The sequence below is a fragment of the Erigeron canadensis genome, chromosome 2 (assembly GCF_010389155.1).
Source record: "Erigeron canadensis isolate Cc75 chromosome 2, C_canadensis_v1, whole genome shotgun sequence".
NCBI classification, from domain to species: Eukaryota; Viridiplantae; Streptophyta; class Magnoliopsida; order Asterales; family Asteraceae; genus Erigeron; species Erigeron canadensis.
Genome location: NC_057762.1, coordinates 20,623,575 through 20,636,833, shown reverse-complemented (window position 1 = coordinate 20,636,833; position 13,259 = coordinate 20,623,575). Strand labels below are relative to the sequence as shown.

Here is a 13,259-nt window from a genome sequence, read left to right as displayed (position 1 = left end):
CATCAAACATATAAGCATATAACACATTAATTACGTCTACACATCTACATCGTATAAAGCTTTAACGAAAGCTAACCATTGACTTAACGACACGAGTCAACCGTTAAATAAATTTCGGGATGTTACAGTTTACTTCGTTTAAGCCATGAAGGAGTGTGTTGTGATATTGGTTTTCCGCAACTATTCTATATATTGGTTAATAGTTTTTGTGTAGTATCCTTGGGTCATTGAATATCATTTTAATATTCAAAGTGATGTGATATCAATCATTCCGTAGCATGAAGCTTAATCAATATATACAAAAATACACTTAACATTATTTTCTTTTTGGAGAGTCCAAAGGGTTAAAGTAATTTCAAGACAAACTTCAAATTTAAAAATTATTACTAATCTTCATGTCTGGGTAGTGAACTTCGGTACTCTCTCTTTCTCTCTCTCACTCTCTCAATAGCCATTTTGAGGTCAACGACATTACCTTTCGTATATACATTACACTTATTCTAATTCTGAGGGAAACTCAGGATGAGAAAACCTGTACCTCCAGTCTTAAGAGCATTTTGCTTATACTAAAATTTGATCATAAAACATTCAAGTTTCAAGTCCTCTAAGTATGAATTTATCTACTAATGGTCTTGTACTGTGTAAACCTCGTTTTCTGTAAACAAAAGAGAAAAACATACCTTGACTATATTGAAACCTGTGGAAAACCTTGGATCCATAAAAGTGTAGTAGAGCTCATATCCATAGTTAAAAGTCACATTATAGGAACTAAATGTTTTAAAACCGGCTAGTTAGACCGTTTCAACCATGTTCCGTAATGTTACCTGTTTTTTTCAAAAAAATTTAACTACTTCGAACTGACCAAAAATTTTAAGATTGGGCTGAAGGCAAAGAATATTTGGGCTGGAGGTATATTTAGCAACTTTCTGGGCTTTATGATAAAAGAGTTTTACAAACTATTTGGACAATGAACAGTAACACTCAAATAACATTTTCGTTAGGGAACTTGAACCTATTTACTTATTTGATGTATTTATATCAATACTTCTACATATATATCTATACTATACTAGTGTTCAGGTCCGTCCAATAGCCGGGTAGTTTCAAAATACATTAATCAAAGCTAAAAAAAATTAGAATTCAAGCATATTAAATAGAAACCGAATAAAGTTAAAATACCTAAAAATATAACATAAAACGATTCAAATAAGGCAAAAAGTTGAAGAAGTAACGCGCAATAAACTAATCTTTCGGAGAAGGTCGTATCGGAATCATACTCATTATCAGAAAAATCGATATCAAACGTAGGATCGTCTTCTGATTCATCTGAAAGTTCCATTCACCTTCATCATTGGATTCGTCACTATCATACCTTGTCGTCGAAACAAAGATTGCTTTTATATTAAACTATATAAATATGATTCGAGCAACCATAAATATGACCAATATCACAACTTAATCAATACAAAAGCTAAAGAATAAACATATGAAAATTAACTCCATATAAATATTGATTTCAGTTTACCCTTTTTTTCAACTTTAGTTAAATAAAAAGAGAAACAAAAAGTGTATGACCAATATCACAACGTAATCACTACGAAAGGTAAATAAGAAACATACGAAAATTAACTCCATATAAATATTTATTCCAGTTTATCTTTTTATTTCCCCCCAACTTTAGTTAAATAAAAAGAGAAACAAAAAATGGAGAGTATATAATTTGAAAAATACATACCATTTTATCAATAAAGATTATCTCGAACGTTTTAATTTTCTTCAGGTTGTTCCACTCCGAAATTGTCCATATATACACAACACAGAGTCGTAGATAATGTTTAACATGTGTTGACTTAAGATCTTCAAGATGAACTAATGTGGTCTTATTTTTTCTTATTGAAAAAGAAGTTATAATGAACCTATAATACCCAACAAACTAAATTAAAAAAGATAATAATAAAAATAACATAAGAATTTAATGTTAAATAATAATAATAATAATTAAATATGAACATAGTATATAAATAAAAAAACCTTTTTGGTAGTTGATCATACCTTTTTTTTTAGCCGTAAGTTTTTTTTTTTTGTTGGGAATATGTGAGGTTTTTTTCTAGATGATATATAATGATAATAATAATAACAACAACAACAACAACAACAACAACAACAACAACAACAATAATAATAATAATAATAATAATAATAATAATAAAGATTTTTTTATAAGACTTTTTAATTAAATGAGAGAGTATTAGGCTAAAGGAGGGGATTAAGGGTGCCAAGTGTACCACCAACCCCATCTTTTAGTTATATTATATATTATTATAAAGAAAATAGCTTCTTATTAATGAAAATATTGAAACTTATGTAATATTTATACATAACACCCTTAAAATATTTTTATCTATACTACCCCTTAACATTAAAAATTAAATTACACAGTCAATCATTGATATTTCAAAATATCTCTATTAACTCTTTATATCAATTACTTTTACATTAATAATTTACACCTCGACACCGCCTCTGCCACCAACAGTCGCCCCCACCATCACACCGTTGCTGCAACAACCACCGCCACATTGCGCGGGTACTATGCTAGTAAAACAAAAATATTAATATGTTTTGCATATCATGTAGATTATTGTCTCACATAATACACGAGTAGACTTATATATATATTTATCAACATAAATGAATTTTATGATATCATAAATTGACAAATATAAAAAAAGATGTTATATAGTTATTATATCATGGTTAATTTGTATCATGCTATAATGTATCATAATATCATATATTCAATCATAATTTTGTGTGCGACTACATTACCTATTAAAACTATTTTTTAAACATCATGTAATTACTATGTTATGCAATAAATTTTTGAATGTTTATAAAATAATTTTCATCATAGTCCCATTGAGTTTTTTAATATATAGCTATTTTTAAATATGACTGCTTATTATATTATATTTTATAGAAATAGATCTTTAAGAAAACTTTTATAGCTTATAAATATTAGGATTATTTACTGAAATGGTACCTAGACTATCCATCATATCATTGGTTTCATACCTAAAACTTTAAAATTACTCTCATCATACCCCAACTTATCAATTCTCCACTCGGACGGTACCTGAACTTGACGGGCGTCAGTTTGGCCGTTGATTTGGGGTATGACTACCGTAAATTTTAAACTATAGGTAAGTAATCAGTAATATGGTGCATAGTCCAGGTACCATTTATGTAATTGATGAGCGTTCATTTTGTGATAAAAACCCCTATCGAAAGACTGCATTTCAATGTTTAAATGAGTTGATATTCCGGAACTATTGGTACTAAATGGAATAGTATGTTTATGCAGGTTCACGGAAAATGCGAGAGAGGGTAAATGACATCAAGTGACTCAAGAAGGAAGCCTATGAAGTTACAAGATACAAGGAAGTGATTCGGGAGCCAAACGAAGAATTACGAGTACAAACAGCAGCCACCAGCGCCGCTGGCGAAGTGTGTATGTGTTTTAGGAAAATTACTTGTATAACATTATAAATTTAAAAGCTCAAATCATTAATAAAAACAAAACACCCATCAGTAATTAATTATTATTATTATTATTATTATTATTATTATTATTATTATTATTATTATTATTATTATTATGGTTGTGGTTGTTGATTTTATTTATTTATTTCATATTTATTTATTTTTTATATAAAAAAAAGTAAATCGAAAGCAGTACCTTAATTTCATGTAAAGTATTGATAAACGTACTTGAAATCTTGAATGGATATCACCACATGGAGTTGATTAAATCCGATTTGAGCTAATTCAAACCTTACATGGTACTAATCCAATACAACAAATTAAGATATTCTTTCCGGTTTACCCATTTAAAAAAAATTGAAAATAAAAAAAATAAAAATTTGATAAAAGTAAAAATTTTGTTCTAAAAATGATCTTTTATAAAATAAAATATTATTTTATTAAAAAGTAAATATCAAATTCTTTAATTTTATTTCTTATTAAATATCTACTTTTATTTTATAAAATAACTCTTTATTTTTATATAAAACTTATTTTATTAAAAACTATTAATATATCAAATTATAGATCCATGATGATTTTAATTCTGTATTTTCATATTTATTTATTTTTAGCAATAAATTCGAGTTTTAAAATTATTTATTCCAAAATAATACTTTGTGTAATTAAAAAAACAAGAACAACAACCATGATAATAATGATAATAGTAATAATAATAATAATAATATCTCGGTTTCCTACCAATTTTTTTGTTAATTATCCAAATTTCTAATGAAAGTGATTTAAAAAAAATAAAAAATAAAAAAAAATAAAATAATAATAATAATAATAATAATAATAATAATAATAATAATAATAATAATAATAATAATAATAATAATGGAAAAAGTTAAGTAAAGTATGCAGTACCTATGTAAGGTAAAACATAGGGGAATTATGTAAATTTTAAGGGGATGTTATGTAAAATTCAGGGGGAGCTATGTATGTTTATCAAATTCAAAGGTTTAATTTGTAACTTTCTTTAAAGTGGCAGTACCTAATCTTAGGTAAAATCTGCAGTACGGACTATTTTTCCTAATAATAATAATAATAATGGTTAATTACATAAATGGTACCTGGAGTATGTACCATATTTCTGATTACCTACCTAAAATTTATATTTATGGTAGTCATACGCCATATTAATGGCCAAACTAACGCCCGTCGGGTTTAGGTATCGTCCGAGTAGATAATTGATAAGTTGGGGTATGATGAGAGTAATTTTAAAGTTTTAGGTATGAAACCAGTAATATGGTGGATAGTCCAGGTACCATTTCAGTAAATAACTCTATATATTATGTTTCATTATTCTTGTTTTAACATATTTGACATATATCATATATTTAACCATAATTTTATTATTCGAGTCATAATCTGACAGTTTTTGTATTATCATGATAAACTATGAATAATATCGTAACAGTCAATTACTCTTATTTACGTTTTCAGTCGGCCCGTATAATGTACGGGTTTAATCTAGTAAAAGTATAATATCTAAATTATTTAATTAGTCATGTTGTATTTATAATCTTATTATTCGTGTCGTAATCTGACAGTTTTTTATATTATAATACACTACGAATACTTTTGTAACTATAAATTACTTTTTATTTATGTTCCCAGTCAGCCCTGTATAACATAAGAGTTTTATTTTAATGTGAGATACATTGTATAGCCAATTTAAATTAATATATTTATATTATTTAATTACTCATATTTTTTGTTTCTATAAGATAAATATATTATCTCTCTATGTATATGGTGTCCTTAATTATTTGGTTTTACGTGGGGATATATATTATATATATATATATATATATATATAGGATAAGGTTTATATGAGAACCGTTCACATATGAGCATAGGTAATATTAAGTATAAATTGATTTGTTCATATATGAACGAATTTGTTAGCATATATACATTCACAATTGAACATCAAGTTATAACTTATAGGTTCTCATAGTTTTTCTAATTCAAATGGTTCTCACATGAACCTTTTGCTATATTTATATTTATTATATTTTAAATCTAATTGATACTTGTTATATTTACTAATATTTAAAATATAAAGACTAATATTGTGTTTACTTAATAATAAATATGGTGATTATACAATCATTTTGATCTAAATGTTGTAATTAAAAATTTTAACTTATTTAACGGTCTTTGTTTATTTATAAAAGAATTTAAAACTTTGTTATAGATCTCTACTACCTTATAAAAGAAAAGAGTATTTTTCTAATTTTAGAAATTTTGTGTTTGAATTCCCGTAAGTACCATGGACATTTTATGTTTCATGATTACGTTTTCCCCAAATCCTCCCCCCTAAACCAAAAAACACACACTTACAAGTACAACCCCGCCTCCCTTTTCTCTTTTTGACATCTCAGATCATCACCATCATCTACTGTTGCCGACATCTTCATTATCTTTGGTAATAACATCATCTGTTATACACTTTCATATTATATATTTAATTAACATCGATCTACAATCATAGATAGGGAAAACCCAATCCATCGCCACGATCACCGTCTATCACCAGTGTCCATCACCATCGCCGCCATCAATTAGCGTCACCACCATTTTGAATTACCACAACCGCCCAGATTCAGTGTCCCTAATATGTGTATTTTTAATTTATCTGTATGTTATTTTTCAATTTATTTGTTCTTACTTTTTTATTCTATATTTTAAATCTAGGAACCAAAACTACCGTCATTAATTTGGTATAAGTATTTTTATTATTTTTCAATTGATATAACTCTTATTTATTCTATTAATTTTTTTTAATTGATGATTATAATTGATGTTTCTGTAAGGTAGTGTTAAAGTAGAGATTTATGTGTAGGATGAATGATGGTATTAAGTTTTATTATAGACCATGGCGCCATTTGTTTGTATCATTTGTGTTCAGTGTTCTCGTTTATTAAAATTTATATTGATACGTTTTGATTGTTCCTTTGTATAAACTCAAGTTTGATAGTGTTGAACACACCTTAGTTCTTATTCTTATATATATTTTCTGTAATTGTTGCTTTTGGCTATTCTCATTAGTCAATAATTGTTTGACTTCCTATATTTGTTTATACTTTGCTAGCCAGACAATGGAGCTCATAAAGGTGTTTTTAGTTAAAGCAAATAATATCAGTTGTCCTTTCACTTCAAAGTTTTAATTCACATATTTGTTCAGTTAAAGCTTATTAGTTATTATTTTATGTTGATTCATGTTTACAGGCCAGGATATTTGGAAGTTGGTCAAGGATCGATATATCATCAGAAAGCCAACCAACTCTCGATCATGTGCTCGCCGCATAAATGAGGCTAAGAGAATTAGAGAAAGGGGCATCACTCTTAATACGGTACCCTCTAGCTTGATTATTTGAGTTTTAAATAGCTCTTATAAAGTGGATCGACGTATGAGATCTTAATGTTTCTCCTATATTACATTATTGTTGCTACTTTATTTTTCTTTTTATGTTCATCTCTTTTAGGTATTGACTGATTAAATTGTGGTGAACTTCATGGGTTTGATTAATTTTTTTTAGCTTTTCTAATGATCCTAACTTCTTAGGAGACAAAATATACCTGGTAGGTATATTTTTTGCAACCCCTGTTTCCATTTGATTTAGGATATGGGTTTTAGACATGCTCTTCGATAAAGAGGTATATATCTATACCATCAAATATTTTGCATAAAAGTTTGAATCTCCTTTATATGGTTCGACTTAATTTTTTTGGAGTTTCAATATCTTATGTTTGGCGTATTTTATAATCTTTGTACGGTTTGATTATCTTATAATTTGGTGATGTTTGGTTAAAGTGGTTCGCGCGGGAGAATATGACTCGAATGTCGTTGACCACAGATGTCAGGACATAATTAAGGGACATCAAGCTCAAATCAATCTTGCTGAAAGATTTTGACCTTAGGTGAGACCTACTGTTGTGTTATCTTAATATAGTTTGCTGGATGTTTTGGATGCCAAAATATATATTCTTTTTTTAGGTATGAAGTTGATATTATAATTTTAGTTGCCGTAAATAGTTTTTGAAAATCTTGACTATGAAATAAGCAAATAGTGTTGTTTAGCGTTTTGTATGCTTTTAAATTTGTTGAATGTTGAGATATATATATATATATATATTATAGGCAAGAGAGATCTCTAGGAGATTATTGAGAAGGAAGTAGTGAATAGCAAGAACCAGAAGGTAGTCAATGGTTGTATCGCTTAGGTTGTCGAGAAAAAAAGGTTGAGACAAATACACTGGCTATAAAGATGTATGTAAAGGTAACCATGAGTGGAGCTTCATCTTCACTTTTGTGTTTGTTTATATATTTGTTTTTCTTTCTCTGCCTTCTCGAACACGTTGCATATGAATAAATACTGAATGGGTTGCCTTTTCCTGATAGTTGACTGTGTAATTAGAGGAGACAAAACAGGCGGTTTGGGTAACGGGCCAAGACATAATCTTTTTTTAGAGACGAAACAGAATGATTTTGTTGAACTTTTGAACATTATTAATTACTTGTGGGTTTAAAATTGATAAGTAAAACTACAATGTTACAATGTTGACGTTGGGCTCAAAGATGGTTTATAAGTCATTTAGTTAATGGAGGCACCTTAAACAATGTTGACGTTGCAGCTTCAGTGTTTTCTCTATAGAAGTGTATTACGTTTCTTTTACAAGGAGGATCGTGAATTATGAAAGTCTTTTGTAAGTTTTGCTTCTTTATTTTTCTGTTATGTTAAGTTAATTTAGGTATTATGTAAATGATTGTGGAAGTTATCTCTTTATTCCCCTCTTTTTAGGAAAAAGAGGGTCATATTGGAAGTATTGTGGGAAACGTCAAAGGTCTCTGTATTTGAAAGAGGTTGCATCCTTAATCTGGTCATTTTGGAGTTCTACTTTCTGATCTATATCTCTCACAATTCTGCAGTCATTGATGTATGTTGTTGATTGGAGACAAGTGAATCAAGTTAGTAAGGAGTGCAAGCAATTAAAATGGCAGTCTCAAAAATTATCCCTTCTACAAGTCACACTAGCCGCTGCAAGACAAGATGATGTTGTGGATGTCATTTGTCGTGTTGTTAACAAATATCAAAGTTCCATTCGTTTTCAATGTTCTATGACATAGAGATCTATCATTCAATATTTAGTGAAATACTTTTTTTTGTTCTTTCAGTCGTTTAAATATCATTCTACTATTGAAAATGTTGTGTTTGTAACCCTATTTCCTTATATTCATGTTGAAAATTATCGTCGTTGCATGTGTTGTAAGTGATTGCCGCTGCAACGCGCGAGTTCCCCTCTAGTGTGTATATATATATATATATTGTAGATAGAGTAAATTTTAAGTATATTTCTTATGAGTTATGAGTATATTTAAATATATGTATGTTTGTTTTTATAAAGACAACTATATAGTCTACAAATAAACTCATAAACAAACTTTCTAACATATTTGTTGTCTATTTGCGTGTATTGTAATATCTTAGAGCTATAATAGAAATGAAGAAGAAAATGTTAAATATATCATTAAGGACCGTTGTTAACATACATAAAAAAGTTTATATCTTATATATTTATAATAAGTGTGAAATTATATGATGTACCATAACTAGAGTACTTAATGTATCTAGCATAATTTTAAAAAAAGCATATATCCTAATCTTTAAAAAAAGTATATTTCCTATAATTAGTTATAACTATATTTGGAATTATGTATGGAGTGTACATTTTTGTAAACTTTATGCTGTAGTTAGTTATTCAGTATGAATATTTGAAAACTATAAATGCCAAAACAAAAAAGAAGGTAAGAATATTTCTAATGACAACATGTCAATAAGTTACATAAAAATCTTGTTAATTTTATGATATAAGTACAACTAATTCATGCATGTTAATCAAAGCCATAACTAGAAATTTTTTTGGAAAAGAGAAATTTTAAAAGTGTAACATCCCAAACTTTTCAAGATTGACTTATTGACTTGACCGTTAGTCAACGTTAAGTTTCGTCAAGTTTATATGCCTTAATTGGTTTATGTGTGATGAAGGTTCTATAGGTGTAAGGCTTTAATGCCTTAATGGTTGATGTGAATAAGTGTTAAAGGTATAGTTTAATGCCTTTAGAGGTGTTTAAAGTGTTTAATGAGTTGTAAGTATTCTCAAAGGGAGTTTGGAGCTAAATATGAGCTCTATAGAAGTTCAGGGACGAGTTTTGACATAGGGTGAAACTTAAAAACGGGATTAGGGGTTAAGTAGACCCTAATTAGCATCACAAATCAGTTTCTTCTCCTTCTTATTCAAACCCTAGCTGCTCCTTTGTTCTCTTGAGCAATCCTAGTGCGTTTATTGCGATTTTGGGTGGATTTATGATCAATCGATGCACGTATTCGATCCGTTAATCATCCTCCAAGGTATAGATGGTAATCCTTGCTTATTATCACTCATTTTCATCCATACAATTCGTTCATAGCTGGATCTATTGAGTAATGGTTGATTTCAATCGTTTTGTGGTTAGATTTGACAATTTCGGGTGAATCGGTGATTGTTATTGCAATCATTTAGTATCTAGAGATTTCCTACAGGTATGAAATCATTGTTAATGTTATTTTAATGTTCAAATATGACCAACATAGGGTTCACACCTGGTCTAGAGGCTTGATTTGGATTCGATTATGTTTGTGAGTCGATTTAGGTCAAAAACGGGTGTCAAATCAATTGTCGGATGTGTTTAATGAATCCATGAATCCATATACGATTTCATAATTTCAAATGATTCGTATTTTGGTATATATGAACTGTAGAGGTCGTGGGTATCAGCCATGTATGTTTGATGATCGAAATTGCTTTCAAAACGATAAGGATCTCAAGGCCTGATTCTGTTGTCATATTGAAAAAATCATATCTTTTTGATCTGAATGAGATAAGAGATGAATCTTATATTTTTGAAAAGGTCTATGTGTCCCCTAAATTCGTTATGAACAAAGTTTCCTGTGATTTTTCCCAGAGATATGCGAAAAATGTCGATTTCCAGAAGTGGTCAGGTTTCGGACGAATTCTGCAGACCTGTCTTGCAAACGTCATAAATCATTCATTCGAAAACTTCAAGAGTCAAACTTTATATCCCTGGAAAGGTCTTTGAATTTCCTGCATTTCATAAGAACTAAGTTTTTACTAATTTGGTCATCTAGAGGTCGAAAAGTTGCCTGCAAGTGAAGGGCACGAGTCAGTCTTTCGACCAGCACCCCATATGCGGCGCATATAATCTATGTGCGGCGCATATCGGGGCCTGGGAGGGTTCTGGGTGATTTTTGAAGCAAATATGCGACGCATATTCAAAGCATGCGCCGCATAAAGTGTCTGTGAGTCCGTTTGAGGTCCGAAACAAAAAGTTTTTGAAAATCCTTATTTTTTAATGTTGGGTGTTACAAAAAGTTGTTTGTCATACTTATAAGAGTCGTATAAAAAATGGATCCTCAAAATAATTTTGTTACCAATACCATTTTTTTCTGTAAATAAAGACCACAAGTGTCCAATAAGTTCTTATTAAATGAAAGCGTTTTCAGTCATAATGTAAGAAACCAAAAAATATATTTTTAGGAAATAATTAGCTTGTATATATATGTTTCCTACTAACTATTATGATTATTATAATTATTTGTTTGTGATAAATATATATGAGTATAATAATTTGAAGGGAAATACTTTCCACAAACAACTACACTATTAATGTATTACACATTTACATATAGCCGAACAGAGAAAGGTTTTTCTTTAACTCTTCTTCATTCTTTTTATTAGAAAATCAAAACAACTCAAGTTTTATATTCACCTAATGAAGAAATCTATTTCATAATTAATGTTTCGGTGACCAATGACCTCCAAATAATAAACTTATGACAACAAAGGTAATATTTGTATTTATTTCCTACTTATTTTTTCATACTTTTAGAAAAAAATTACAAATATACTATTTAAATTTTAAAAATTACATTGTACTAAAATAGGAGTGGGGTAGCTGACCTCACTGTCCCCATACTGCATACATCTTTGATGTTAATGATAGACCTAAGAATTGTCATTAACAAAACCCAAAAAGTAATATGTTTCACACATCTTACATGAAGAGAAATGATTAATCTTTCTAAACAATAGCCTAAATTTCCACTTAAAAACATTAAATTATAATAAGTGTAATCTATTTATTCTCTTTTTTAATCTTCTCTCTTAAAATTTCCATGTGTCATGTCTTGCGATTAAGAGAATTTTTAAGCTATTTTGTTGACATGATTAATCATTTTACTCACATGAATGAAGTTAGCTTCCTTTTTCTATATTCTCTCAATCGAATCATCTGAAATGTTATACTCATATCTTCTCATATGTTAAATGTTCAACAAATCAACATAAATTATTTCAATAGAATACATGTTAAAATGTTGAAACAGTTTAAATTAAGCTGGTACTTGAGATTGATTTAAAAAAATATTTTCTTATAAAATAAATACATAATAAAACTATAAACAATTAATATTGCTTCAAAAAATACTTGTTATTTCTTATTAATATCTATTTAAAGAACAAATCATAACTAGCTAGATAAATATAAAATTAGTAAATCCCAAATGGGAAACTAATTAAGAATTCATACTAACGGAATTAATTTATTATTTTTTTCTTTTTACTATTATTATAATAGTATGCTTTTTAGAACCATATTAAATTTAATGTAATAAAACTGTTTTCGACATGTTTATGAATCAATGTTGTCAACATGAAAATCCTACAAATTATAAACGTTAATAAGAACCACATGCAATATAGGATTTCATTCATTATATATGTTTGATAGCCAACAAAATATTCGTTGATACTACCTTACAAGAAAGACAATTAAAAACCAATGAGTTGTCTCATAGAAAACTTCTTCACGACATAGTAAAACATTAAAATTTAGCTTAAACTCGTCAAAATCTATAAATCTAACCGCTCTTTGTCCCTATAAATTTATAACGAAAAATTCTCTTACTCTTCACACCTTCAATAATCTTAACATATTACACAATGGATAAACCTCAAGAGGAAATGCAAGAGGTAGGGTTCTTTGGCATCTACAAAGAATCCTTCAAAACCATATTTTCATGGAAGAAGATCTTCACTCAAATCACCCTCACTTTCCTCCTACCTATGTCCTTCGTCTTCCTAGTTCATTTTATCATTTTGAATGCAATCCATCGAAGAATTAACCACGATGAAGACAACTTATATAATCGAAATGATGTAGAAAGCAACCACCTATACCACAAGTTATCAACTGAATGGATTGGATATTGGATATTCAGACTAGTATACTTAACTGCCCTCCTTCTTTTCTCCCTTCTCTCAACTGCTGCTATCGTTTACACCATCGCCGACTTGTACTTGGATAACGACGTAACCTTCAAAAAAGTTTTAAAAATCGTCCCAAAAGTGTGGAAAAGACTTGCTCTAACTTTCTTGTGGACTTACTTTGGTTTCTTTATCTACAACGTCGTCTCACGAGTGGTTTTCTTTGTTTGGGAAACTACTACCACGGACAATACTTTAGCTTTGGTGTTGTTGTACATCTTAGTTGCTATATATTGTGTCGGGTTTATATATATAACCGCTCTTTGGCAGCTGGCTAGTGT

The 13,259-nt window shown here is 28.9% G+C and overlaps 1 long non-coding RNA gene across 5 annotated transcripts; it reads left to right on the top strand.

The window, feature by feature from the left end:
* The first annotated feature begins 5,881 nt into the window (after window positions 1–5,881).
* LOC122587146 lies at window positions 5,882–8,769 on the top strand. Of its 5 annotated transcripts, none has more exons than XR_006322116.1 (6): window positions 5,882–6,019; window positions 6,823–6,947; window positions 7,160–7,251; window positions 7,409–7,515; window positions 7,736–7,874; window positions 8,230–8,769. It is a non-coding gene; the product is annotated as an uncharacterized LOC122587146 (long non-coding RNA). The 5 variants fall into 5 exon arrangements; XR_006322119.1 differs by lacking the exon at window positions 7,160–7,251 and having other exon boundaries at window positions 5,883–6,019; window positions 8,230–8,301; window positions 8,397–8,769; XR_006322118.1 differs by lacking the exon at window positions 7,160–7,251 and having other exon boundaries at window positions 5,883–6,019; window positions 7,452–7,515.
* The last annotated feature ends 4,490 nt before the right edge of the window (window positions 8,770–13,259 follow it).